Below are 21,731 nucleotides of genomic sequence, written 5' to 3'. Positions count from 1 at the left end.
ATTCACACATGGTTGGCGCCGGTGGCGACACCTACAACGTGCTGACAGGAGGAAAGTTTCCAATCGATTTCTCATACACAAACAGCAGTTGACCGGCATTGCCTGGTGAAACGTTGTTGTGATGCCTCGTGTAAGGAGGAGAAATGCGTACCATCACCGTTTCCGACTTTAATAAAGGTCGGATTGTAGCCTGTTGAGGTTTATCGAATCGGGACATAGCTGCTCGCGTTGGTCGAGATCCAGTGACTGTTAGCAGAATATGGAATCGGTGGGTTCAGGAGGGTAATACGGAACGCCGTGCTGGATACCAACGGCCTCGAATCACTAGCAGTCGAGATGACAGGCATCTTAACCGCATGGCTGTAACACGGATCGTGCAGCCACGTCTCGATCCCTGAGTCAATAGATGAGGGCGTTTGCGAGACAACAACCATCTGTACGAACAGTTCGACGACGTTTGCAGCAGCATGGACTATCAGCTCGGAGACCATGGCTGCGGTTACCCTTGACGCTGCATCACAGACAGGAGCGCCGGCGATGGTGTACTCAACGACGAACCTGGGTGGACGAATGGCGAAACGTCATTTCTTCGGATGAATCGAAGTTCTGTTTACAGCATCATGATGGTCACATCCGTGTTTGGCGACATCGCGGTGAACGCACATTGGAAGCGTGTATTCGTCATCGCCATACTGGCGTATCACCCGGCGTGATGGCATGGGGTGCCATTGGTTACACGTCTCGGTCACCTCTTGTTCACATTGAGAGCACTTTGAAAAGTGGACGTTACATTTCAGATGTGTTACGACCCGTGGCTCTACCCTTCATTCAATCCTTGCGATAACCTACATTTCCGGAAGAATGCTGCACGACCGCATGTTGAGGTCCTGTACGGGCCTTTCTGGATACAGAAAATGTTCGACTGCTGCCCTGGCCAGCACATTCTCCAGATCTCTCACCAATTGAAAACGTCTGGTCTATTGTGGCCGAGCAACTGGCTCGTCACAATACGCCAGTTACTACTCTTGATGAACTGTGGTGTCGTGTTGAAGCTGCATGGGCAGCTGCACCTGTACACGCCATCCAAGCTCTGTTTGACTCAATGTCCAGGCGTATCAAGGCTGGTATTAAGGTCAGAATTGGTTGTTCTGGGTACTAATTTCTCAGGATCTATGCACCCAAATTGCTCTGTTTGACTCAATGCCCAGGCGTATCAAGGCTGGTATCAAGGTCAGATTTGGTTGTTCTGGGTACTAATTTCTCAGGATCTATGCACCCAAATTTCGTGAAATTGTAGCCACATGTCAGGTCCAGTATAATATATTTGTCCAATGAATACCCGTTCATCATCTCCATTTCTTCTTGGTGTAGCGATGTTAATGGCCAGTAGTGTAATTTTGACGTTTTATTAAGTAATAACTACACCATTTTGAATATAATTCTCCCTAGTCTTACATAATTCTCTAATGCTGTCAGTTATAGGCTAGAGGTGTACATGTCCCGCTTTTAACCCGCCCATGCTTGCCCGGTGGCCAGGCGGGCAGGCCGCCGCTCGTTGTCAAGAGAACGGGCAGGCTGCTTCACTCCCAGCCAAGCCAAGCAGAACCCAACCCGGGCAGGCTGCGGGAAACTTGCTTGCCTGCCCATATTACTGCTGAGCTGCGCTACGCAGCCGTTTAGTCTGCGCGCGTCATTGTCGTATTATGAACGTTAATCAAAAGTTTTTATTTTACCTGAGCACCAAAAGACAAACCCCAACATTATATATATATGTATTAATTTCAGGTAAAAAAAATATTGGTTTTATTTGTATATTCTTCCTTTACGCGTATATTTCGGGCTTCTTATCTATATAAATAAAAATTAATTGCCAAATGTGTTGATAAGCGTAAAACTCGAGAACGCCTGGACCAGTTCGGCTAAATTTTTTTTTTGCTGTGTTCGTAATTCTCAGGACAAGGTTTTTATGAAATAAAATTTTTCGAAAATCTACCGAAAAATTGGAAAATTTGACAAAAACTGAAAGTGCGTTTTCATTGTGTCCGTGTGTTTGTATTGCATACAATCTTGATGAAATTTTGCACACTATACCTTGAAACCAAGAGGAAGGTCACAGTCTACATAAAATTTCATATGGTGCATGGCAGAGGTTCCTTTACATAACGGAACTCGACAAATTGTACGTATTTATTCCGATCTTGATGAAATTTGGCACACTTGATATTCAAAGCAGGATGAAGGGCGCTGCCTGCTTAAAATTCTGAATGGTGCATGGCGGAGGGTACTTTACGTACACACTTCTACACCAACCTACAATTTTATTCCGATCTTGAAGAAATTTTGCACACTTGACCATCAAGAGGAACATCACTGTCTACATAATATTTCGGACAGTACATTGAAGAGAGTACCTTACAAAAGATTTTGACATCGTTTGCGGGTTACCATGAAAGTTCACTATGTACGCATGTTTCCATGGAGCAGGTTTTTGAATATTTACATGTGCATGTATATGTATATATGTTTATGTATATATATATATATATATATATATATATATATATATATATATATATATATATATATATGTATATGTATATGCGTATATATATGTATATATGTATGTATATGTATTTGTCTATGAGTATAGACATTTCGTTTAAAAGAAATATATATATATATATATATATATATATATATATATATATATACATATCTTTTAAACGAAATGTCTATGATCTTTTTGAAATTTGAGAGCTGTCTGACACATTCACAGTCATCGTGTTGGACAATTCGCGCACAGCAAATGTCGTTTAACAGTTGCAAACCATTTTTGGTTGAGTGAACGTGTTATATTGGCTGCAAAAAACCTTGATGTTAACGAAATGAATTTTCAGATTCAAAATATGACACCTGGCGAATTGCTGACATACAAGTCGGTTTATTCCGTTACTAACCAAGATGATGTAGTCAACTATCCTACGGAATTTTTAAATTCGCTGGGTTTCCCCGGATTACCGCCTCCCAATCTGTAATTAAGTCGGATCGGCAATCATGTTGCGAAAGGTAAACCAGCCACGTCTTTGTAATGGCACCCGGCTTGCGGGGAAGAAGTTAAAGAACAACGTAATCGAAGCCACAATTTTAAAAGGAAAGTACAAAGGTGAGGACGGTTTGATTCCAATATCACTAAGATTCCGACCGACATGCCATTCGACTTTAAACGGTTATAATTTCCAGTACAGCTTACATTTGCCATGTCGATAGATAAATCGCAGGGGCAGTTGTTACATGTTTGTGGCATCAATCTTGAAAATCATGTTTTTCACATGGCTATTTGTATGTCGCATATTGCCCTGTCGGGACACCTTCAACTTCATTTGTTTACGCACTAGAAAACAAAACTATCAACGCTGCGTATCAAAAAGTATTACAATAAATGCTACCTAGCAATAAACTTTGACACTGATTCACTGATCACCACAAAAGTTGACAGATATATATGAGTTTTCATAGGTAGGTGAAGAGGAGATGAACTGAGGTGGCGGAATCCAACAGAGAGAGGACGAGGAGAAGGATAGAGGGTGGGGGGGAGATGAGCCAAGGGATGGGTTCAAAAATGGTTCAAATGGCCCTGAGCAATATGGGACTTAACTTCTGAGGTCATCAGTCCCCTAGAACCTAGAACTACTTAAACCTAACTAACCTAAGGACATCACACACATCCATGCTCGAGGCAGGATTCGAACCTGCAACCGTAGCGGTCGCGCGGTTCCAGACTGTAGCGCCTAGAACTGCTTGGCGATTTCGGCCGGCCAAGGGATGGGGAGTGGGGGAGGGGGGGGTGGAGGTGATCAAAGAGATAGTGGGAGAGGATTAAATGGATAGAGAGAAAATACGGGAGGGAAGATGGACTACGAGAGTATGGAATAAATAAATGCCCAGGCAACGCAATGCAGTCTGTGCTGCACTTTTCAACACCGAAACGGATGGATATTTGTACTAAAGAAGTGATCTCCACCCCCCCAAAAAGAAGATTGGTCACCTCCCCAGAAGAATAAATTATATACGCCCCTATTAACCACTGTACTGCAGTGAGAACCAAATTAAGATTTTGGAAGTCTAGATTCTTTAACTTTAGTATGTTTCAGCCAAGTATGACACCAATTATATAAATATTTAACTACGTTTCCAGGATGTATTTTACTGGGTCTGTGAATTCATTCGATGTTGGAAAAATTATTCTAAATTGCCAAAATGCATTTTAACAAAATCGAAGGACTTGTTTCGTATCCAGTTCGTCTAAAAACTATAGTACTGGGAATACAATGGCGACCCTGAGCCATTTTTCGCCGCTCCTACGTTTGCGTCATGAGAGTCCACACTTGTAGTCTAGGTCTGCATCATGAGGGACCATATTTCGGACCATCATGATGCAGACTAAGACGACGAGTGTTTACTTGCATGATGCAAATCTAAACGACGACTCTAGACCCTCATAACACAGACCTAAACGACGAGTCTGAATCATCATGACGCAGATATAGACGCTGTGGAGAGTGGCTCAGAGTTTCCATTATATTCCTACTACAATACATTCATGGAAAAAGACGCTCTTCATTTTAGGAGTATTTGTAGTGTCTAGGTCTTCAGCATCATGACTCTGCATGTGGGATTCCCCTTAATATAGAAATACAAGAACAAAATTACATTTTGCAATGTGTGTGGAACTCAACAAAATAAACTGTAATTTAAACTCATAATGTGTATTGCCTTACTCCACAAATGAATATTTTATTTTGCAGAACACTTTTCAACATAAAATCTTTACAAATTTTCCTTCAGTTCCCCTGAAAGTATTATTTAGGCCAAACTAGATACTCCTAAAAATATTTGGCTACTTTTACAAACCCAAGTAACAGAAAATGGTTTACAAACAATAATTAATGTCACTTGGAAGGATTGAAATCAAAAAGTTTAGTCTAAAATAAAAATGAACTGTATGCATTACAAAATTTCTATCTCAGAAATTGACGCCCAGAAAGCACAAAAAAGAAATCTGCACTCTTAATTAGTAAATTTGCGCTCAAACTCATAGATTCCCGTTTAATGTTCTACTGTATTTTCAATGTGTCTGCTGATTAGTGTTTGAATTAATTATGACGAGATCGTTAAGTCTGTCTGCATTAAGACGTGATCGTTTTGCGCTAATTAGGTTTCCAGCGCAGCTAAAAATTCTCTCACTAGACGCACTAGTGGCTGGTATATTTAATATATCTCTTGCCACACACGCAAGTCGAGGAAGTCGTTGGGAGTTATTTTTCCACCACTGTAGAATATCTCCATCGTTCACACAGTGTTCTTGCAAGTATCTGCTGACTTCATCACGTAGGAGAGGAGGCTCTTCTGCCCAGTCCTCAAATTTCGCCATTTTGTACGGCCCTGGATTTGTTTCTTGGTTGCTGTGATTGGGCACTTGTACTGAAACTGTACAGGTTCCAATTAATATTTGCAGAATAATGTGAAGATCGTACTACACATAGTTGAAATTATAATAGGTTTTAGATGATGCTATCATTTATCGTCCTGTAAAGTCACCAGAAGATCAAAACTAACTGCAGGACGATTTAAATAAGGTATATATTTTTGGTGTGAAAATTAGCACTTGGCAATAAATAATGACAAGAGCGAGGTTTATCCCTGTGTGTACTAAACTAAGTCCGCTAAACTTCGTTTACAAGATCAACCAGCCAAATCTAAAGGCTGTAGATTCTACTTAATACCTCTGATTACAATTACGACCTACTTAAATAGGAATGAACACACAGAACGTGCTGTAGGTGTTTTAATGACAAAACACTCTTTTGGAGCATTGCTACGATGTTGGAGAGCCTTACTATTGACGGAAGAGGTCGAAAGAGTCTAAATAAGGGCAGCTGGTTTGGTATTATCGTAAAACAGGGGAAAGAGTGTCGCGGAAATTACACAAGAGTTGGGGTGGTAATCATTTCAACAATGGCGTTTTTTGACGTGGCGCGATCTATATATGAAATTTCGATCACCAACTAACACCTCCGAATTCGAAGAGATATTGTTGAGTCCCATATACATTGGAAGAAATGATCATCAGAATAAAATACAAAAAAGCAGCGCTCAGACGGGGAGCTGTAGGTGTTCTATCCCGCGCGAAATTCGAGAAAAGGAGACAAATAAGTTGAAAGTGGTTCGATGAACCCTCAACTAAGCACTTGCGTGTGTCTTGCAGAGTAACCATGTACATGTAGATGAATAATATATGCATTATCTTAGGAGCTTACCTTCAGCACACATCTGTCGTGCTGCTTGGTAAACTTCAATTTTTTCATCCTCGGTTAACTTTCTTAATGTGCGGTAGTTAGCCACCATAAACGTTGCAATTTTATGCAACATACTAACGCACATTTTCTGTTCTAGGAAGGCATCAGCGGCTTGTTTCAAAGGTTTCATGTCCTGAAAATACATTTTCTCAACAAACATATTTCACAAGTGGTTCTATAATATTCAGATGGAATAAAATTACAAACCTCTTCATCGTTATCCCGTACGGTACAGTGAGTTTTTAAGGCATAAAACCACGGTAGAACTAAATGTAGGGTTGGATCCTTGTCACACTCTAGACCAACTGTGGCTTCTTTAAACGGCTTAAGAAATTCTATAAGCTGGCCAGTTATATGGTGGTCATAACCCAGCATCTTATCAGAGGCACCTTCATTATGTAAAACAGCCTTCACTGAATCAATCTGAGAATGGACTGATACAAGCATGTCAAAATAACTATTCCAACGAGTTGAAACCCACTGCTTTAAAGATGAGTTCAGTCTCACACAGAGATCTCTTCTCTTGAAGTACGATACCGTAGCCCGCACTGTATTAAGAATGGCTAATATATTTGGAACATTTTCTTTCAAAAACTTCGCTCAGAACATGTTTCAAGACTGTGTTTATACTATGAGCCATGCATGGAAGACGCTGATATACTTCGAGAGCTTTGACAATGTTACTGCCTTGGTCTGTGACAAACGTAATTTTGGCAATGTCTAAGTCATCTTCCAACTCGTTTCGAATATTCGAGCCAGTTTTTGGGCAGTCAGGAAACGCAGAGCACATTAGTACATATTTATTCAAACGCCAGTCTGAATTTATGTAATGCATTGTCACGGACATGTAATGCACCCCTTTGTAATTGTCTGTGCATAGATCAATTGTACTGGCACATATACCAGAACGAATCGCATGCACTATATCTGGGAGCATTTTGCTGCGCACTTTATCAGCTAAGGTTTGAACTTTCCTAGCTACTGTCACTCGGGAAGGCATAACATTTTTAATATCAACTGAGCCATATTTTTTACCTATGTCGATCAGTGTCTGCCCTAAATTAAGAAATCCTTCTCCCTCTATACTGCTAAATGGTCTCAGGTCCTTAGCACACATTTCGACGCACTTTTCGGCCACTAAATCTTTGTCCTCTTTCAAGATATTTACGGAGTCAAATTTGCACACATGTCGTAACATACTCGAGGTTCCCGAATAAGTACTTAAGAGCTTTTTACATAGTTTGCATTGAGACACACCTACCGATTTATTTGAAGCGGCCTCATAAACACACGAAAACGTTTCCCATGCGGCACTTGTGCTCTGTTTCGTTACCAGCATGTATTCGCCAGTTGTCAATTTTTTTTCAATCTCACTAAAGTTCGACCTATTCATTGTGCTGCCTCCACCGTTGCGATAAATGAACTGCAGGCTAACTACCTGGCTACTCTAGTCACGGTAGCTTGACAGCGCAACCTGTTGTCAGGCGCGGCAAGCTGAGCGGGTCCCGTGAAGCTTGGCAGGCTTGCGGGAACCCAGGTAGCCCGGGCTTGCGGGAGCCCGTATCGCCCGCATTGCCCACTATGCCTCAGTACACGCGCACTCTTGTGTTTACATCGCGGCAGGCTGACCTGCATGAATGGTTGCAGAGGTGCTAGGGGCAAGCAGGCTGCAAGGGGAATTTGTACACCTGTTATAGGCAGAGCTCCCAGTATTTGCGTCAATGTATGGTGTTAACCCAGTCAGTAATATTCTCTCCAATAATTTATAGGAGGTACATAGCAGGGATATTGGTCTGTAGTTCTTTGGGTTATCTCCAGTCTTTCCGGGTTCAAGCACAGCGATGACATTTGCTTCTTTCCAGATCTTGGGGAGAGCACTCGTACTGATACATTCGGTGCAGAGTTTGGCGAACCACCTTCTTCCCAGAGTTCCCAGTTACTTCAAGGATTCTGGTAGGATCACGTCAGGTCCGGCTGCTTTTCCTTTCTTCATTAGCTTCAGAGCCTGAGTAATCTCTTCTGTCTCCACTTTTTTCCACAATGTCCAAGTTGGTTGGATTTTCGACTAAATAAAATGTTCAGGTTTCAAGGAACCTCTTTCTTTCCACATGCCTTTAGTTGGATTTTGGAGGTGTGTTTCAGGACAGCTGAAATCTCAGAAGCACTTGTGCCAAGAGACGAACTCTGAGGTACGGTAGCACCACTTAATTTCCTCAACAGACCCCAGCTCTTTCCGCTAGAATGGGTGAAATGCAGATTTTCGATTGCCTCTTTCCATATGCTTCTTCTTTCCTCATTCATAGCGTTTATCAGGTGGTCCACAATCTCGGTGTCTCCATTTTCCTCAAATTCCTCCATTAGTGTTTCACATTCTTTCGTCCGCAGGGAAAGTATTCCTTCCTGGACCCTCGTGGAACAGCATTGAAGGCTGGACTGTGTACCAGGTTTGCGAATCTTTTGTAGTTCTCAGGTTTCAGCGGTATCCGATGTATCGTCTTCTCGACATTGGATCAGTATTTATTACAATCAGCTTTCCTGAGTTTCCAGCGGGGGATTGGAGGTCTTATTATGACTGGGATTGACAGTCCGATCTCTACTGTTACTGGGTTGTGCTGGCTCCATGGAAAAGCCTGAAGGACCCTACTCGTTACTTGCACGGTTACGCCTGTTGCTCCACGTGTGACGAAGGTCGGGGCGGATGTGAATGTTGCGTCCCAAGCCTTTGATTTGAAGGTCGCTTTGTCTTTAGGGTCGAACAGGAGGTGTAGGTCCAGGTTGTCTGCCCAGTCATTTATGGATCTCGGGTAGCCTCATCAGGTATGTTGGAAGTTAAAATCGCCAGCATAAGCTGCTGGTTGGTTAGCCTTGGGCAAGATAGCCACGGACCGTTTCTGTGATGGAGGTTTATAGGTATTGCGCAGTATCAATTCTCCCAGTTTTACGCCTATCATGTGTTCTACTGGTACCATTATTGTGTCTACATTCCTTAAGATATCAGTGTTTACTAGAATGGCCATACCATGCTTGTCGTGGCCAATGTAGGTCACATTAGTGAGCCTGGTACTTTGAGTCGGTTGACAGTTTCATCTGTGATACATTCCATCCACTCATGTCAAAATTCCCTGCATGCTCCATTTGCCTTTGTGTGGACAGGAGGCGTTAGTGCGTCCGGGCGATGTAGTTGTTTAGACTTTTCGCCGCTGTCTCGTGTTACAGCGTTGCCCGTGGTACACCATCTAGGAGGTTGGCTACACGTCGTACCCTGATCTGTAGTAATAGATGTAGATTGCAATATTTTAGAAAATAGTAACATGAGTGTTAGGAGAGTCTAGAAAATTTAGGAGTAACTTTTCAAAACGCGATTAGTCCACAAATAAAAATTTTACAGGAGAAGCAAAAAACAGATACTAGGCAAAGTTATTGAGTAAATTAGGATTTGTGTATGAGAATTTATTAAGCTTAAAGACGTTAGAAGAATGAAATGAGTGAGACAGATCTCACTCTTTATTTCAAGGCAGTGTTGCCAACTGAATTTTTGAAATCTATGAAATTTCTCGTTTTGCACCAGCAGGATGGACACAATCTGTTTTCAAACAAATTTGCATGATAAAAAAAATGAATCCAATCTTTTAATCACACCAATATAACACAACACAAATGAAACAGAAACAAGGGTCCAATTGTTGTTGAAAGAAAACAATCAAAATTAGTCGTTTGATTGAATTGTTGCTTACTATAACTGTTTACATATTGTTTTTTGTAGCAAATGCTATATTCTTTAATAACTCACTCAAAATTAAAGTTAAGCATGTCATTATCAAACATTGTTAAAGAGTACAGCCGTATTTTTTATCAAACTTGCAAATTATAATATACATAGTTTTTCTCAAAAATTTCTAAAAATAGTTTAAGCACTTAAAGTGAAATTATTAATAATTGTTTTCACACCTTAGTTAATTTATTATTTTAAAATAATTGTAAAATCCATTTTGTGAGATATTGAAAAGAAAATCATATTTTGGGTATCATATTCAGAAACGTCATTTAAGTTTCCCCATGTTCTAATTAAAAAATAATGTTCCATATCTACTGGGTATTATTCTTCCAAACTTTCCTCAAACATTTGATATCCTGGTTCCTTCTCCAAGCAGTCACACTTTACATCTTCAGCTTCGTCTTCCACATTGGCTACCACACAATCTCTCTGAAGTACGTCAACATAAAATTTTAAGCAATCATCTTCATTCCAACTATTACGAAATCGTTGTTTCAGAAGGTCGAATGAATCCTTCCTTTTTTCTGATTTTATTTGATGTACCAGACTGACAACATTTGAGTGAAGTATCTGATCTGTTGCTACACCTCTTTTTAGCAACTTTTCGATGCATCATCCAAACCATATTAGGGCTCCATCCTAAAAACAACGCGGATTCTTTTCCCCTTCAATTTCTATTTTAGTATAACCCGTTTCGTGTCTTAAAATGCCCACTGGCTGCCTCAAATTTTGGCAGAGGTCCTTGAAGTTCAGAACATCGCAGTCTATTCCTAGTCTTCGAACATTCCCAATTTTCTGATAAATCCTGTGATATTGTTCAGGAGTCAGTATAACAGATTGTTTCCGAAGGTTTTTTTCCACAGTACCAAAAAGTCGATCTGCAGGTTAAGTGGGAGTGACAACGTGTGAAATCTTATGGGACTTAACTGCTAAGGTCACCAGTCCCTAAGCTTACACATTACTTAACCAAAATTATCCTGAGGACAAACACACACACCCATGCTCGAGGGAGGACTCGAACCTCCTCCGGGAGTGACAACGCACTGGAAATGTAATGCATATCTTCTTTAGCGAGTCTGGAGATTGTTTTAAAGCTACCAGTAGAGATAATAAACCACATGGGCGTTCCTGTTTTGTACAACGCAGCCATCGCTAAATAGTTTCATTGTTGAAGTGCTTTTTTCGTATCTGTGTTTACTCTGAGCTTCTATTAAGGCTAAAGCTACTTCGTTTGAATCTCTACCAGCCTGGTTTTCAGTCCAGCAGTAAAATTTGAGAGACTTATTGTCAGTATCCTTAATACTGCGACCACGGTAGTTGCCGTGCGTAATAAGCATCACCAATAGCGAGTTTTGAAACGGGTTGTACTTAGTGCAGATCAGAGCATAAAGACAAGCTATTGGCCAGTTTCTCTTTCACAGTTTTGTAAAACTGTTTTGCTCTCATTTTATGAGCAGCAAGCTCTGCTCGCGTCCTTTGTCTTTTGACCAACTCTTTAGTTAGTTCTATCTCATTCTTCATTCTACAGCAGTAACTATAAGCATCTACTGCAGGATCACCAAACCCAAAATTAAACTTTTTGAGAATATGTTGTTGAAGAACCACTTTTTTTACTTTTAATGAATCAGGGACACTTTCATTACACATTTAAAATTTTTTTTGTGATATTTAAGTCTGAAGATAGATACAGCCTTTTACTTTTTTTCTACTATAGTGCCTTTCTCTAGCCTTCAAATTGCGATGAATTGTATCACATTATCTTCCTACGTAAAATTTTGTTTTCTTCCGCGCTCCCCTCCTCTTTTTCAAAAATGACATTACCAGAAACTACCGAGGAAGCAATGCTATTAAGTGGAGTTGTTCCTATACCGAACAGAGCTCTAAAAGTTTTGGAAGATACGGGATCTTACGTGCTGTCTACTCTCACCTGAAACTTGGTAGTTTGAGTCTTCAGTTTTCCATCCTATTATCGAGGTCGTCATCGTTTCGTACTGGAGAATCATAAATGGAGACAGCATCCTGTCCTGCTGTAGCCGGCCGGAGTGCCCGAGAGGTTCTAGGCGTTACAGTCTGGAACCGCGCTACCGCTACGGTCGCAGGTTCGAATCCTGCCTCGGGCATGGATGTGTGTGATGTCCTTAGGTTAGTTAGGTTTAAGTAGTACAAAGTTCTAGGGGACTGCTGACCTCAGCTGTTAAGTCCCATAGTGCTCAGAGCCATTTGAACCATTTTTGTCCTGCTGTAGTTTGTTCAAGTGTGTGTAGACTTTCACCCTGTTTCTGGTTGGATCGTGTACAGGGATGGTACAGCAGTCAGTATGTGTAGTAAAATCAGTTTAGTAGATAATCTCCCAAAAAATAGTCTTTTGAAACATCTTACCTCTCCACCTGTTCCATCTTCCTTTCTCAACGTCCTTCTGCCAGTTCCTAGATCCAGAGGAGTGGTTCCCAACACGCACAACTCCTTCCACGTCAAACAGCAAGCTCCCATATAAACAAGATACAGGCCAACCAATCTGCTTCATGTGACAATCCGCTGTCTACAACAATAAGTGGTATCGGTATACAATAGATACATTGAAGTGAAGTTTCGAAACACATTCTGTCTTGGGGCCACAGCTTTTATTTGTCTTACTGAAAAAACTTTTGTTAGCAATCGGCAGTAAATTAACTTATCGTGATTTGAACCAATTTCACTGATGGAGGTATTGCACTTTGAACCGAAAGTAAAATTTTCCACCTGATTTAAAGGTTGAAAATATCGTTTTGAAAGAAAACGACACCATAGTTCGTTGTAGCACACCTTGTATAGTAGAAATTCGCTTCAAACAAATTTTTGACCGCGAATGGACTTACTGTGTTTTGAAATATCACTCTTAATGTTGAAGGAAAAATGCGTGCATATATTTAGAAGAAAAACTGGTGGAATTGAGTAATGTCGAAACAATAAATTAAAGTAATTTAAAGAAATACAAATATAAATTAAAACTGCAGTGATACAACTGACCTAATATGCCAGTTATTTGTAACTGTCATAACAGCGAAGAAAGATGTAAGAAAATAATTTGAAATTAAAGAAAAAGTGTCATGAGCCACTGTATACAAGTAAAATAACAAAGAAGTACAATAACATGCGTCACATTAAAAAGAGTGTAAGGATGTGTGTAAAAATGATTTGTACGGATGTAGAATCTGAACGTAAGAGAAATATTCTAGGACAGATCGACAAAAAGGTCAAAAAATATGTGTCTTCGAGGTGTAGCTGCTCATTTATAAGGAATGAGGATTTTCTTTTCTAATGCGAATTAATTTCGATAACGTTTAACATATTAAGAACTATCTCTTTAACTGAATAACGTAAAACTTTTGTATTGCTAGAAATGCAGTCTTCACAGCGATTTATTCATCAAGATGCCCGAGATCAGCCTCTTCCGTCTCCATAGTAACCAACTGCTTCGTTCTTTAAGGAAGATAGTCTGGTGAACATAACCTATCGGTATTCGGAGCCTTTTCTTTGGAAATCGCCCTGATGCTACATTGTTGGTGCAGCGTCCACCGTGTGTATAGGAACCAACAACATCGTAATTATTTTCCAACGCTCCCCCAAGATGGCAATCTATACACACCGAATGTGATGTTAATTTGTTTCCTTTTTAAAGCTTTTAGTGTATTTATTAGACATTAGCTGCGTTAACAAGCTGTTTCTTCTTTATTGTAAAATTATTTTACGTAATTTTTCCGTTTTAATTACTAATAAGTACATCATCTTGTTCATAACATTCTCTACTTATACCTGATTGCCTAACGCTGACATTAAGCTGTCAGTTGTAGGCGGAGTCTCCAGTATTTAAGAAATAGCAGTACTGCTTCCTCCACCAGTTGAATATCGTCATCCAGTGGTTCCTGGTGCATACACATCCACTGTACATCAAACTGTGTATATCTGCGTTTTGTAACTGTATAGCTAATTTTAAGTTCTGTTAATGTGTCCCTCTAATTTATATCCCACATTATATTATAACTGTAGGTCTGATAATGATAATGTGGTAATCGAAAGCTGTCACGTTTCAAAAAATGTGCTTTTAGATCTAGAGTGTTATAATTGTTTTCAAATATTACATTTGCATCGTTGGAATCTCCAGTAATGTTTTCAAAAATAGTTGCGGACCTCTTCACACAGGAGAAAACTATGTTTTATCAAACGGATATCTTCAGTCTGGTGTGTCAACGGGATGACTGCCTCAGTTGTCAAAGCTATTTTGCCGGATTGACGAAAAGATTCTGGACTGTACTGCCTCCTAACTGAAACTTTCTGATCACTCTTTATACAGACCCATCAGGTTAACATTATTTTTAGCTACATTACAAGTGCATTAACGAGACTGGTGACTTGTTTTTCAAGGAACGGTAATATTTTGTGTTTGTCTTTGTAATTAGCAGTACCAAGTGAATTTGATTTCGTGCGAACAAGACAGATGTCCAACACACTGCGAGCATGTTCAAGTCTACGTCGACGAAACCGGCAGGCCAGCCGCAACGTGCATCAGCGGATAGGTGCACTACTTACGAATTGGGAAGCACAGCTAATAGGCAATGGCTGAATACCACGCAGAGTGCGGAAAGGAAACCGGGGCGACTTGCATTACACCATAGCTGCCTGCAAGGCAAGTTCTCAACATCAAAGAGGCCACTGAAATATTAAAACACCCCAACAGTGTTAATATATAAGATGGTAACAGGATTTTTAGCATTCTGGATGCCAAATATGATACGCGAAGGATTTTCTTTTCCTTTTTTGCCCGGAAAGCCTCTTTGTCAGGGATATTTGACTTTCTGAGTCCATCTTTCCCCGTCCTCCCATCACAAGAACCAATAAACAACGGATTTTAAAATTGTGACGTAATTTAGAACGGAGTTATGGTTCAGACGAAATTTAATGCACCCCAAACAACAAAACATTCTTTTGCTGCGTAGAGGGTCATGAGGAAATATGTTGGAAACAGAACGACGAAGTCGATCAGTAGATCCAGACGAAGGCTACTGTATTCGTGGCGTGAACACCGGTCCTATTAACTGATAGTTATTTTACAATATGACGCAGTACCACACCTATAAACTTTTAATGTCAATTGACTTTGGTCGAGGAAGCGTGTTATTAAACACGTCAACTGATCGTCAAGAAGTCTTTCTACAATGAGGCAGCATTACAGATGAGGAACATAAATATGCTAATTGTTTTGTTTTTCTTTAGTTAAGAAGTAATCACATTCACAGCAACCGATCATCTTGTGTGTCAGATAATGAGGGAAATGACATGTTGTGCATTGTAAAGAAACAGATGGAGATATACGAGTACTCAGAACTGCTGCAAAGATTAGTATAATACATAACAATTAGCAATGTGTATCACTTTCATCTCGGGAGATTAAATAAGAAACAGTAACTCGGAAAAACGTTTGTGGTTAACAAATCCACCATAGTTGTAAAATGTTTTCATCGACCAAAGTTTAACACGATATAAGTCGCTGAACACTATCAGAGATTCGGGTCTTAGTCCCAGAATCAGGTGTATCTGAAATCTTAAGTAAAACTGTAGTTGGAGCCTACTCTGTCAAACAAATTCAAAATTCGAAGAAGTAAACACTGGAATTTAGGAGCTGATGCTTCATATGAAGTGATTAAAAGTAGCCTACCTAGCAGCAGTAGCACGTCGAGTGCCTGCCCAGACAGCTAGTGGGCCCCACTATCAGTACGTGCAGAATGTCGTTAGACACATTCGTTTGCCGTTTTTTCAACATAAAGGTGATGTGTTCTTCCACTAAGATAACGCTCACCCATACACTGACCACGAAACTGAACGTGCCCTGCAAGGCGTGCAGCACCTCCTCCCGCAATTACGATCACCGGATTTGTCACCAGTCGAACTCATGTGGGACATGATGAGACGAGAAGTGACTTATGTGACTTCTCAACCAACAACTCTTACAGAATTACGTGAACGGATCGACCAGAAGTTGCATAACGACCTCAGGACATTATTCTCCAATTGGATGCCAGATTCAGCGCCTGCGTTGCCGTCCATGAAGGCTACACCTCGTACTAATATGAGTTTTTCATCATGTGGTGGACCGTCGCAGTTACATTCCAAATTGTGGCTACAGAGAGTCTCAAGTTTGATTGCGCGGCATGGCAAAATGCCTCTTCTCCCATAGTTGCCATCGGGAATGCGCGCAATCTATAAAAATAGGCAGTATAAGGCGTCAAGTGAAAGTAACGCATTAGACCGAAGGAAGTGCAGAACATCCAAAACCTATTAAAAGCATTGTAGAAAGTTATTCAACAGATTTTTATGCTTGAGCTAAACTTGCTCATTAAGGGAAGTGTCAGGACTGTTCAAACTACATTTGAAAATCTCGATCTCTGCCTAAATGTTTATAACGTCAAGCCCCTAGAATACATCCTCCTCAGTATTCCCTAGTTCATGATTACTTAATGGTAACTACGTAGACATTGCTGTTTTTAGCGTATTAACGTTACAAGGCTCCTTAAGTCTAGTGTGGAGACATCTCCAGTTTGTCAAACGTAGCGGCAGTCACATTGCGGACACATAATACGATATATGCCTGTTCTACTACATGGTTTGGATCCTTGTATGCATGGTGAATAAGACCTTGTCCATTATTATGGGGAATGAAGAACGCAGGATTACTATTTAAGTCCCTCAACCACTTTCCCACTTCCTCCGAAATAATACCATAATAGAGAATCATAACATACTTCTCTCCTGCATCCTATGAAATGAGCGTGCTGCCTAAAAGCCCATTTTTTCTACCCTTTCTCTCCAATCGTTCGTTGATATCTTCCACAGTCTTCGTAAGATACCACTTAGAGTAGGCTAAAAGTTTTTTGTGTCCCATTTTTTATTTAAGTCGTCCTTATTTTGTGAGACTTCGTATAACTGGTGAAGCGTAGATCTAAGGACCGCTAATTTGTAGACTATTAGATTCATGGAGGAGCTATGTATTAGTTTATCCGTGTTTGTTGGTTTTCAGTAAATTTTAAATCCAGTCCCATCATTATGCAAAGTTAGTAACAAACAGATATACGGTAAAGTACCATCTCGTGGGAACTTCACAGTAAATGTGAGTGTAGGTGCTTTGTCATTCAGAGCCGTATGCAAATCTAAAAGCTGGTCCCTGTCTCCGTCATAAATGACAATTAAATGATCAATATACCTTCTACATTGCACTACTTCACCTTTCATCAAAAAAATTGTCTGTCCAACTGTTACGTGTAAACGTTGGATAATGTAGTTAATAATGAATAGCCCATTCCAAACCCACATTCTGCTGCCATATTTCCTCCCCAAAAATGAAGTGGTTAAATTTGAACGTCAGATAGAGCAATTTAATAAATCATTAATTGTTTGCTATGAACTTGTGGCTAAACCACAAATAATAATTTATAGCCTACTTAGGAAAAGGACAGGGCATGTGGCAGCTAATGTATTTTCTAATATACCATTTGGCTTGCCATCCAGTTTCCTCTGAGGACGGAAGAAGGTTATACATTGAGGTGACAAAAGTCATTGGATACTTGTTAATACCGTGTCGGACCTCCTTTTGTCCAGAATAGTGCAGCAACTCGATGTGACATGGACTCAGTAAGCCGTTGGAAAACCCTGCAGGAATACTAACCCTTGCTGCCTTTATTGTTGTACATAATTCCGAGAAAGTTGCCGGTGAAGGATTTTGTACACGAACTGATCTCTCGGTTATGTCCAATAAAAGTTCACTTGGATGCGTGTCGGGCGATCTGGGTCGCCAAATGATGGGCTGAATTTGTCTAGATTGTTCTTCAAGTCATTCGCCAAGTGTTGTGGCCTAGTGACATGTCGCATTGTCATGCATAAAAACTCCATCGTTGTTTGCGATAACCAAGTCCATGAATCGCTGCAAATGGCGTCGAGGATGCCGGATGTAACAGTTTCCAGTCGATGATGGGTTCAGCTGGACCAGAGAACCCAGTCCATTCCATTTAAAGACAACCTACACCATTAAGGAGCCACTACCAGCTTGCACAGTGCCTTGTTCGGTTTATGGATTCGCGGGAGCCGGCCACTGTGGCCGTGCGGTTCTAGGCGCGTCAGTCTGGAACTGCGAGGCCGCTACGTTCGCAGGTTCGTATCCTGCCTCGGGCATGGATGTGTGTGATGTCCATAGGTTAGTTAGGTTTAATTAGTTCTAAGTTCTAGGCGACTGATGACCTCAGAAGTTAAGTCGCCCCAACACAATGATCGAAAACATTCATACAGTAAAGTATACATAAAAACTTGAGCTGGTCCTCTACAAAGACCTACGTACAGCGAGTACAAGAAATATACTATCCAAATCATTACTCCAAGGCCGTCGTAAAACTTTGAGTTACTGCGTTGAGAGTAAGCTTATCTTCGTTCGTTCTGATTATCTGCTCCAGCTTGACCTCCTAATACCATACACATATGACATCATATAGACGGAGCACTAGTAATGAGGACATGGCGTCCAATTCGAAGCGCGTTCCTGAATATTTCATGAATCTGTGACTTCCCGTGGAGAGCCCGACAAAGCGGCAGGATCGGCCGCGATTACATCTGCCGGCAACAGCGTCGCTTCCCGATGCGCGACTTCGTGACCGCCGCCGTTTCAGGCGTGTAGCACCCGAGGCGGCGCCCGCATCTCGTCCGTTAATAACGGGCCGTAAGTGGCGCTCGTTTACGGCGGCGAGTCTCACTGCCGCCTCAGCCCGGCTGGCGGCTGGCGGCTGGTGGCGAGTGCTGCCGCCTCGTCACAAATCAGGGGGAACCGCCGCCACGGTCTCGTTAGCCGTGACGCGCAGGCCAGCTGACAGCTTTTCCCTGCTGCGTGCCTCGAGTTTCTGGCCGTCCGAGTACGGCCGTCTCCATTAATTTAGGGGCTCTAATGCCCGCAATTAAATGCGTTCTGTCGTCCCATTGATCACTATTGTCGGCTGAACATGTCGTTCTCTTCGTTCTGATCTTCCTTGACGCTAATTTGGGTGGGAAGCACACTCAGAAAAGCAGGCAGTAGACTAATAACTTAACGATCTTCCTACCGGAATAAGACGAGATGGTGCAGTGGTTAAGCCACTGGGCTCATACACTGCCGGGAAAAAATTAGTGCATCTAGAAAGATGACGTCGATTTTGGTCCGATGACGGCACATGTCACAAAAAATGGTTCAAATGGCTCTGAGCACTACGCGACTTAACTTATCAGGTCATCAGTAGCCTAGAACTTAGATCTAATTAAACCTAACTAACCTAAGGACATCACACACACACACACATATGCCCGAGGCAGGATTCGAACCCGCGACCGTAGCGGTCGCTATGTTCCACACTGTAGCGCCTAGAAGCGCACGGCCACTCCGGCTGGCGCATATGCCACCTGGGGTATAGTAGGTGTACTGAGATTTCAACGTCGTCCACCAAGAGAGAGCGCTGTGGCAAAGCTACAAGAGCGACATCTGTGTCTACCCCCTATTAGGGAATGCTCACAGCCAGAAGACTCAGTGTGATGGTAACGTGTGAAGCAAGCACGCAACCATGCCACAGAGACGCACCGTGCCTCCTACAGCGAACTGAGCGAATTTAAAGGGGCCAATTGTGGCCTTACGAATGGTGGGACGGTCCTTTCGGAATAGTGCCACCTAAGTTAGACGTGCTGCATCATTTGTGCAACGCGTTGGTATGAGTGGTCACGCATACATCCTCACATCCCTTGACGAGTTCCTGTTCTCAGCACAGACGGCCACCAGGATAGGCGTGTCGATAGGACAGCAGTGGCAGATCGTACAGCTTCCACAGAATCGACAAGAAGCCTTCTGTTGCGAAGTGGTTACTAACAGTGAGACTACAGGCACGCACGCCTCTAGCCCATATTCATTCATGCCACAGCATCGACGTGCACGCCTCGGCTCGTGCAATCACAGGATCAGTTGGTAGATGGAATGGGTCGCCTGGTGTTCAGCGATGAAAGCAGATTCTGCCTGCATGCAAGTGACAGCTGTTTGCGAGGACGACGTAGACATGATGAGCGTTGGCCCCACCCCAGGCCTTCTGGTATGGGATGCGATAAGCTACAACCCTCGTTCACGTTTGGTATTTCCAGAGGGGACACTAATCAGCTATCGGTACGTGCAGAACGTTGTTAGACCCATTATTTTTGCCGTTTTTGCAACAGAAAGGTGATGTGTTCTTCCACTACGATTACACTCACCCATACACTGCCCACGAAGATCAACGTGCAATGCAAGGCGTGTAGCATCTCCTCCCGCAAGCACGATTTTCGGACTTGTCGCCAGTCGAGATCATGTGGGACATGATGAAACGAGAAGTGACTTCTTCTCAACCAACAATTCATTCAGAACTACTTGGAAAGATCGACCAGAAGTGGTATAACGACCCCATGAAAGTATTCTCTGTCTGTGCGATAGAATGGGTGCTAGATTCAGCGAGAGCGCTGCCACCCATGGAGGCTACACCGCGTACTAATATGAGTATTTCATCATGTGTCGATGCATGGTATCTCAGAACCGTTTGTGCTACTGATCTGTAAATGTAATTATTTCATATACTCCATGTGCACTGTCATATCTTGTGTGAATTGGAAACTTCTAAAAGGGTGTACCAATTTTATTCTGGCAGTGTATTTGTGAGAAGTGGGATTCTCCGACAATTCTAGTAAATGCCTTATACGAGATTTCCATTAAGTCACGTTTCAATTTCAGAAAGTCGTAACGTGGAAATAAAAGATAGAGTACCGTGGTCTGGTGTGAAATTTCAAAGTGTTACTTATAATATCAAGCCATGTTAATGTAACCACCTGTCAAAAGCACCAATAACCACATTTTCCAGGGCGGATCGCTGCAGGAGGTGCACGGAGAAAGTCAGCGAAATTCTCGAAGGTACCGTTAGGAATATAGCGCTATGCACACTCCAGTACTTTGGTCATCTGCGCTTTGTTTCCCGGTTGAGGTCCATGGCGTGAACAGCCCGATCAAAGTAGTCCCACAGATTTTCGATTGGGCTTATATCCGGGGAGTTGGCAGCCAGGTACTTTAAACTCATCCTGGTGCTCTTCAGATCACGCACGTACACAGTGAGCTGTGTACCACGTTGCATTGTCCTACTCACAGATGTCATCGTGCCGAGGAAAAAGAAACTGCAGATAGCACATGGACAAGGTCCACAAGAATAGATACATACTTGTGTTGATCGTGTTGATTCAAATGGTAAATGGCTCTGAGCAGTATGGGACTTAACTTCTGAGGTCATTAGTCGCCTAGAACTTAGAACCACTTAAACCTAACTAACCTAAGGACATCACACACATCCATGCCCGAGGCAGGATTCGAACCTGCGACCGGAGCGGTCGCGCTGTTCCAGACTGTAGCGCCTAGAACCGCTCGGCCAATTGTCCGATGGAGTATAGAATGTAAGTGAGCTGGAAAGGGCACCTGTTATCTCTCAGTGGACGTGAAGTTGCGGTAATCGCATGCAGCTTCCCGCCTTTGTCGCCAATGAACTGCAGCCAGCATA

The sequence above is a fragment of the Schistocerca piceifrons genome, chromosome 4, assembly GCF_021461385.2.
Source record: "Schistocerca piceifrons isolate TAMUIC-IGC-003096 chromosome 4, iqSchPice1.1, whole genome shotgun sequence".
NCBI classification, from domain to species: Eukaryota; Metazoa; Arthropoda; class Insecta; order Orthoptera; family Acrididae; genus Schistocerca; species Schistocerca piceifrons.
Note: the sequence above shows the minus strand (reverse complement) of the source record.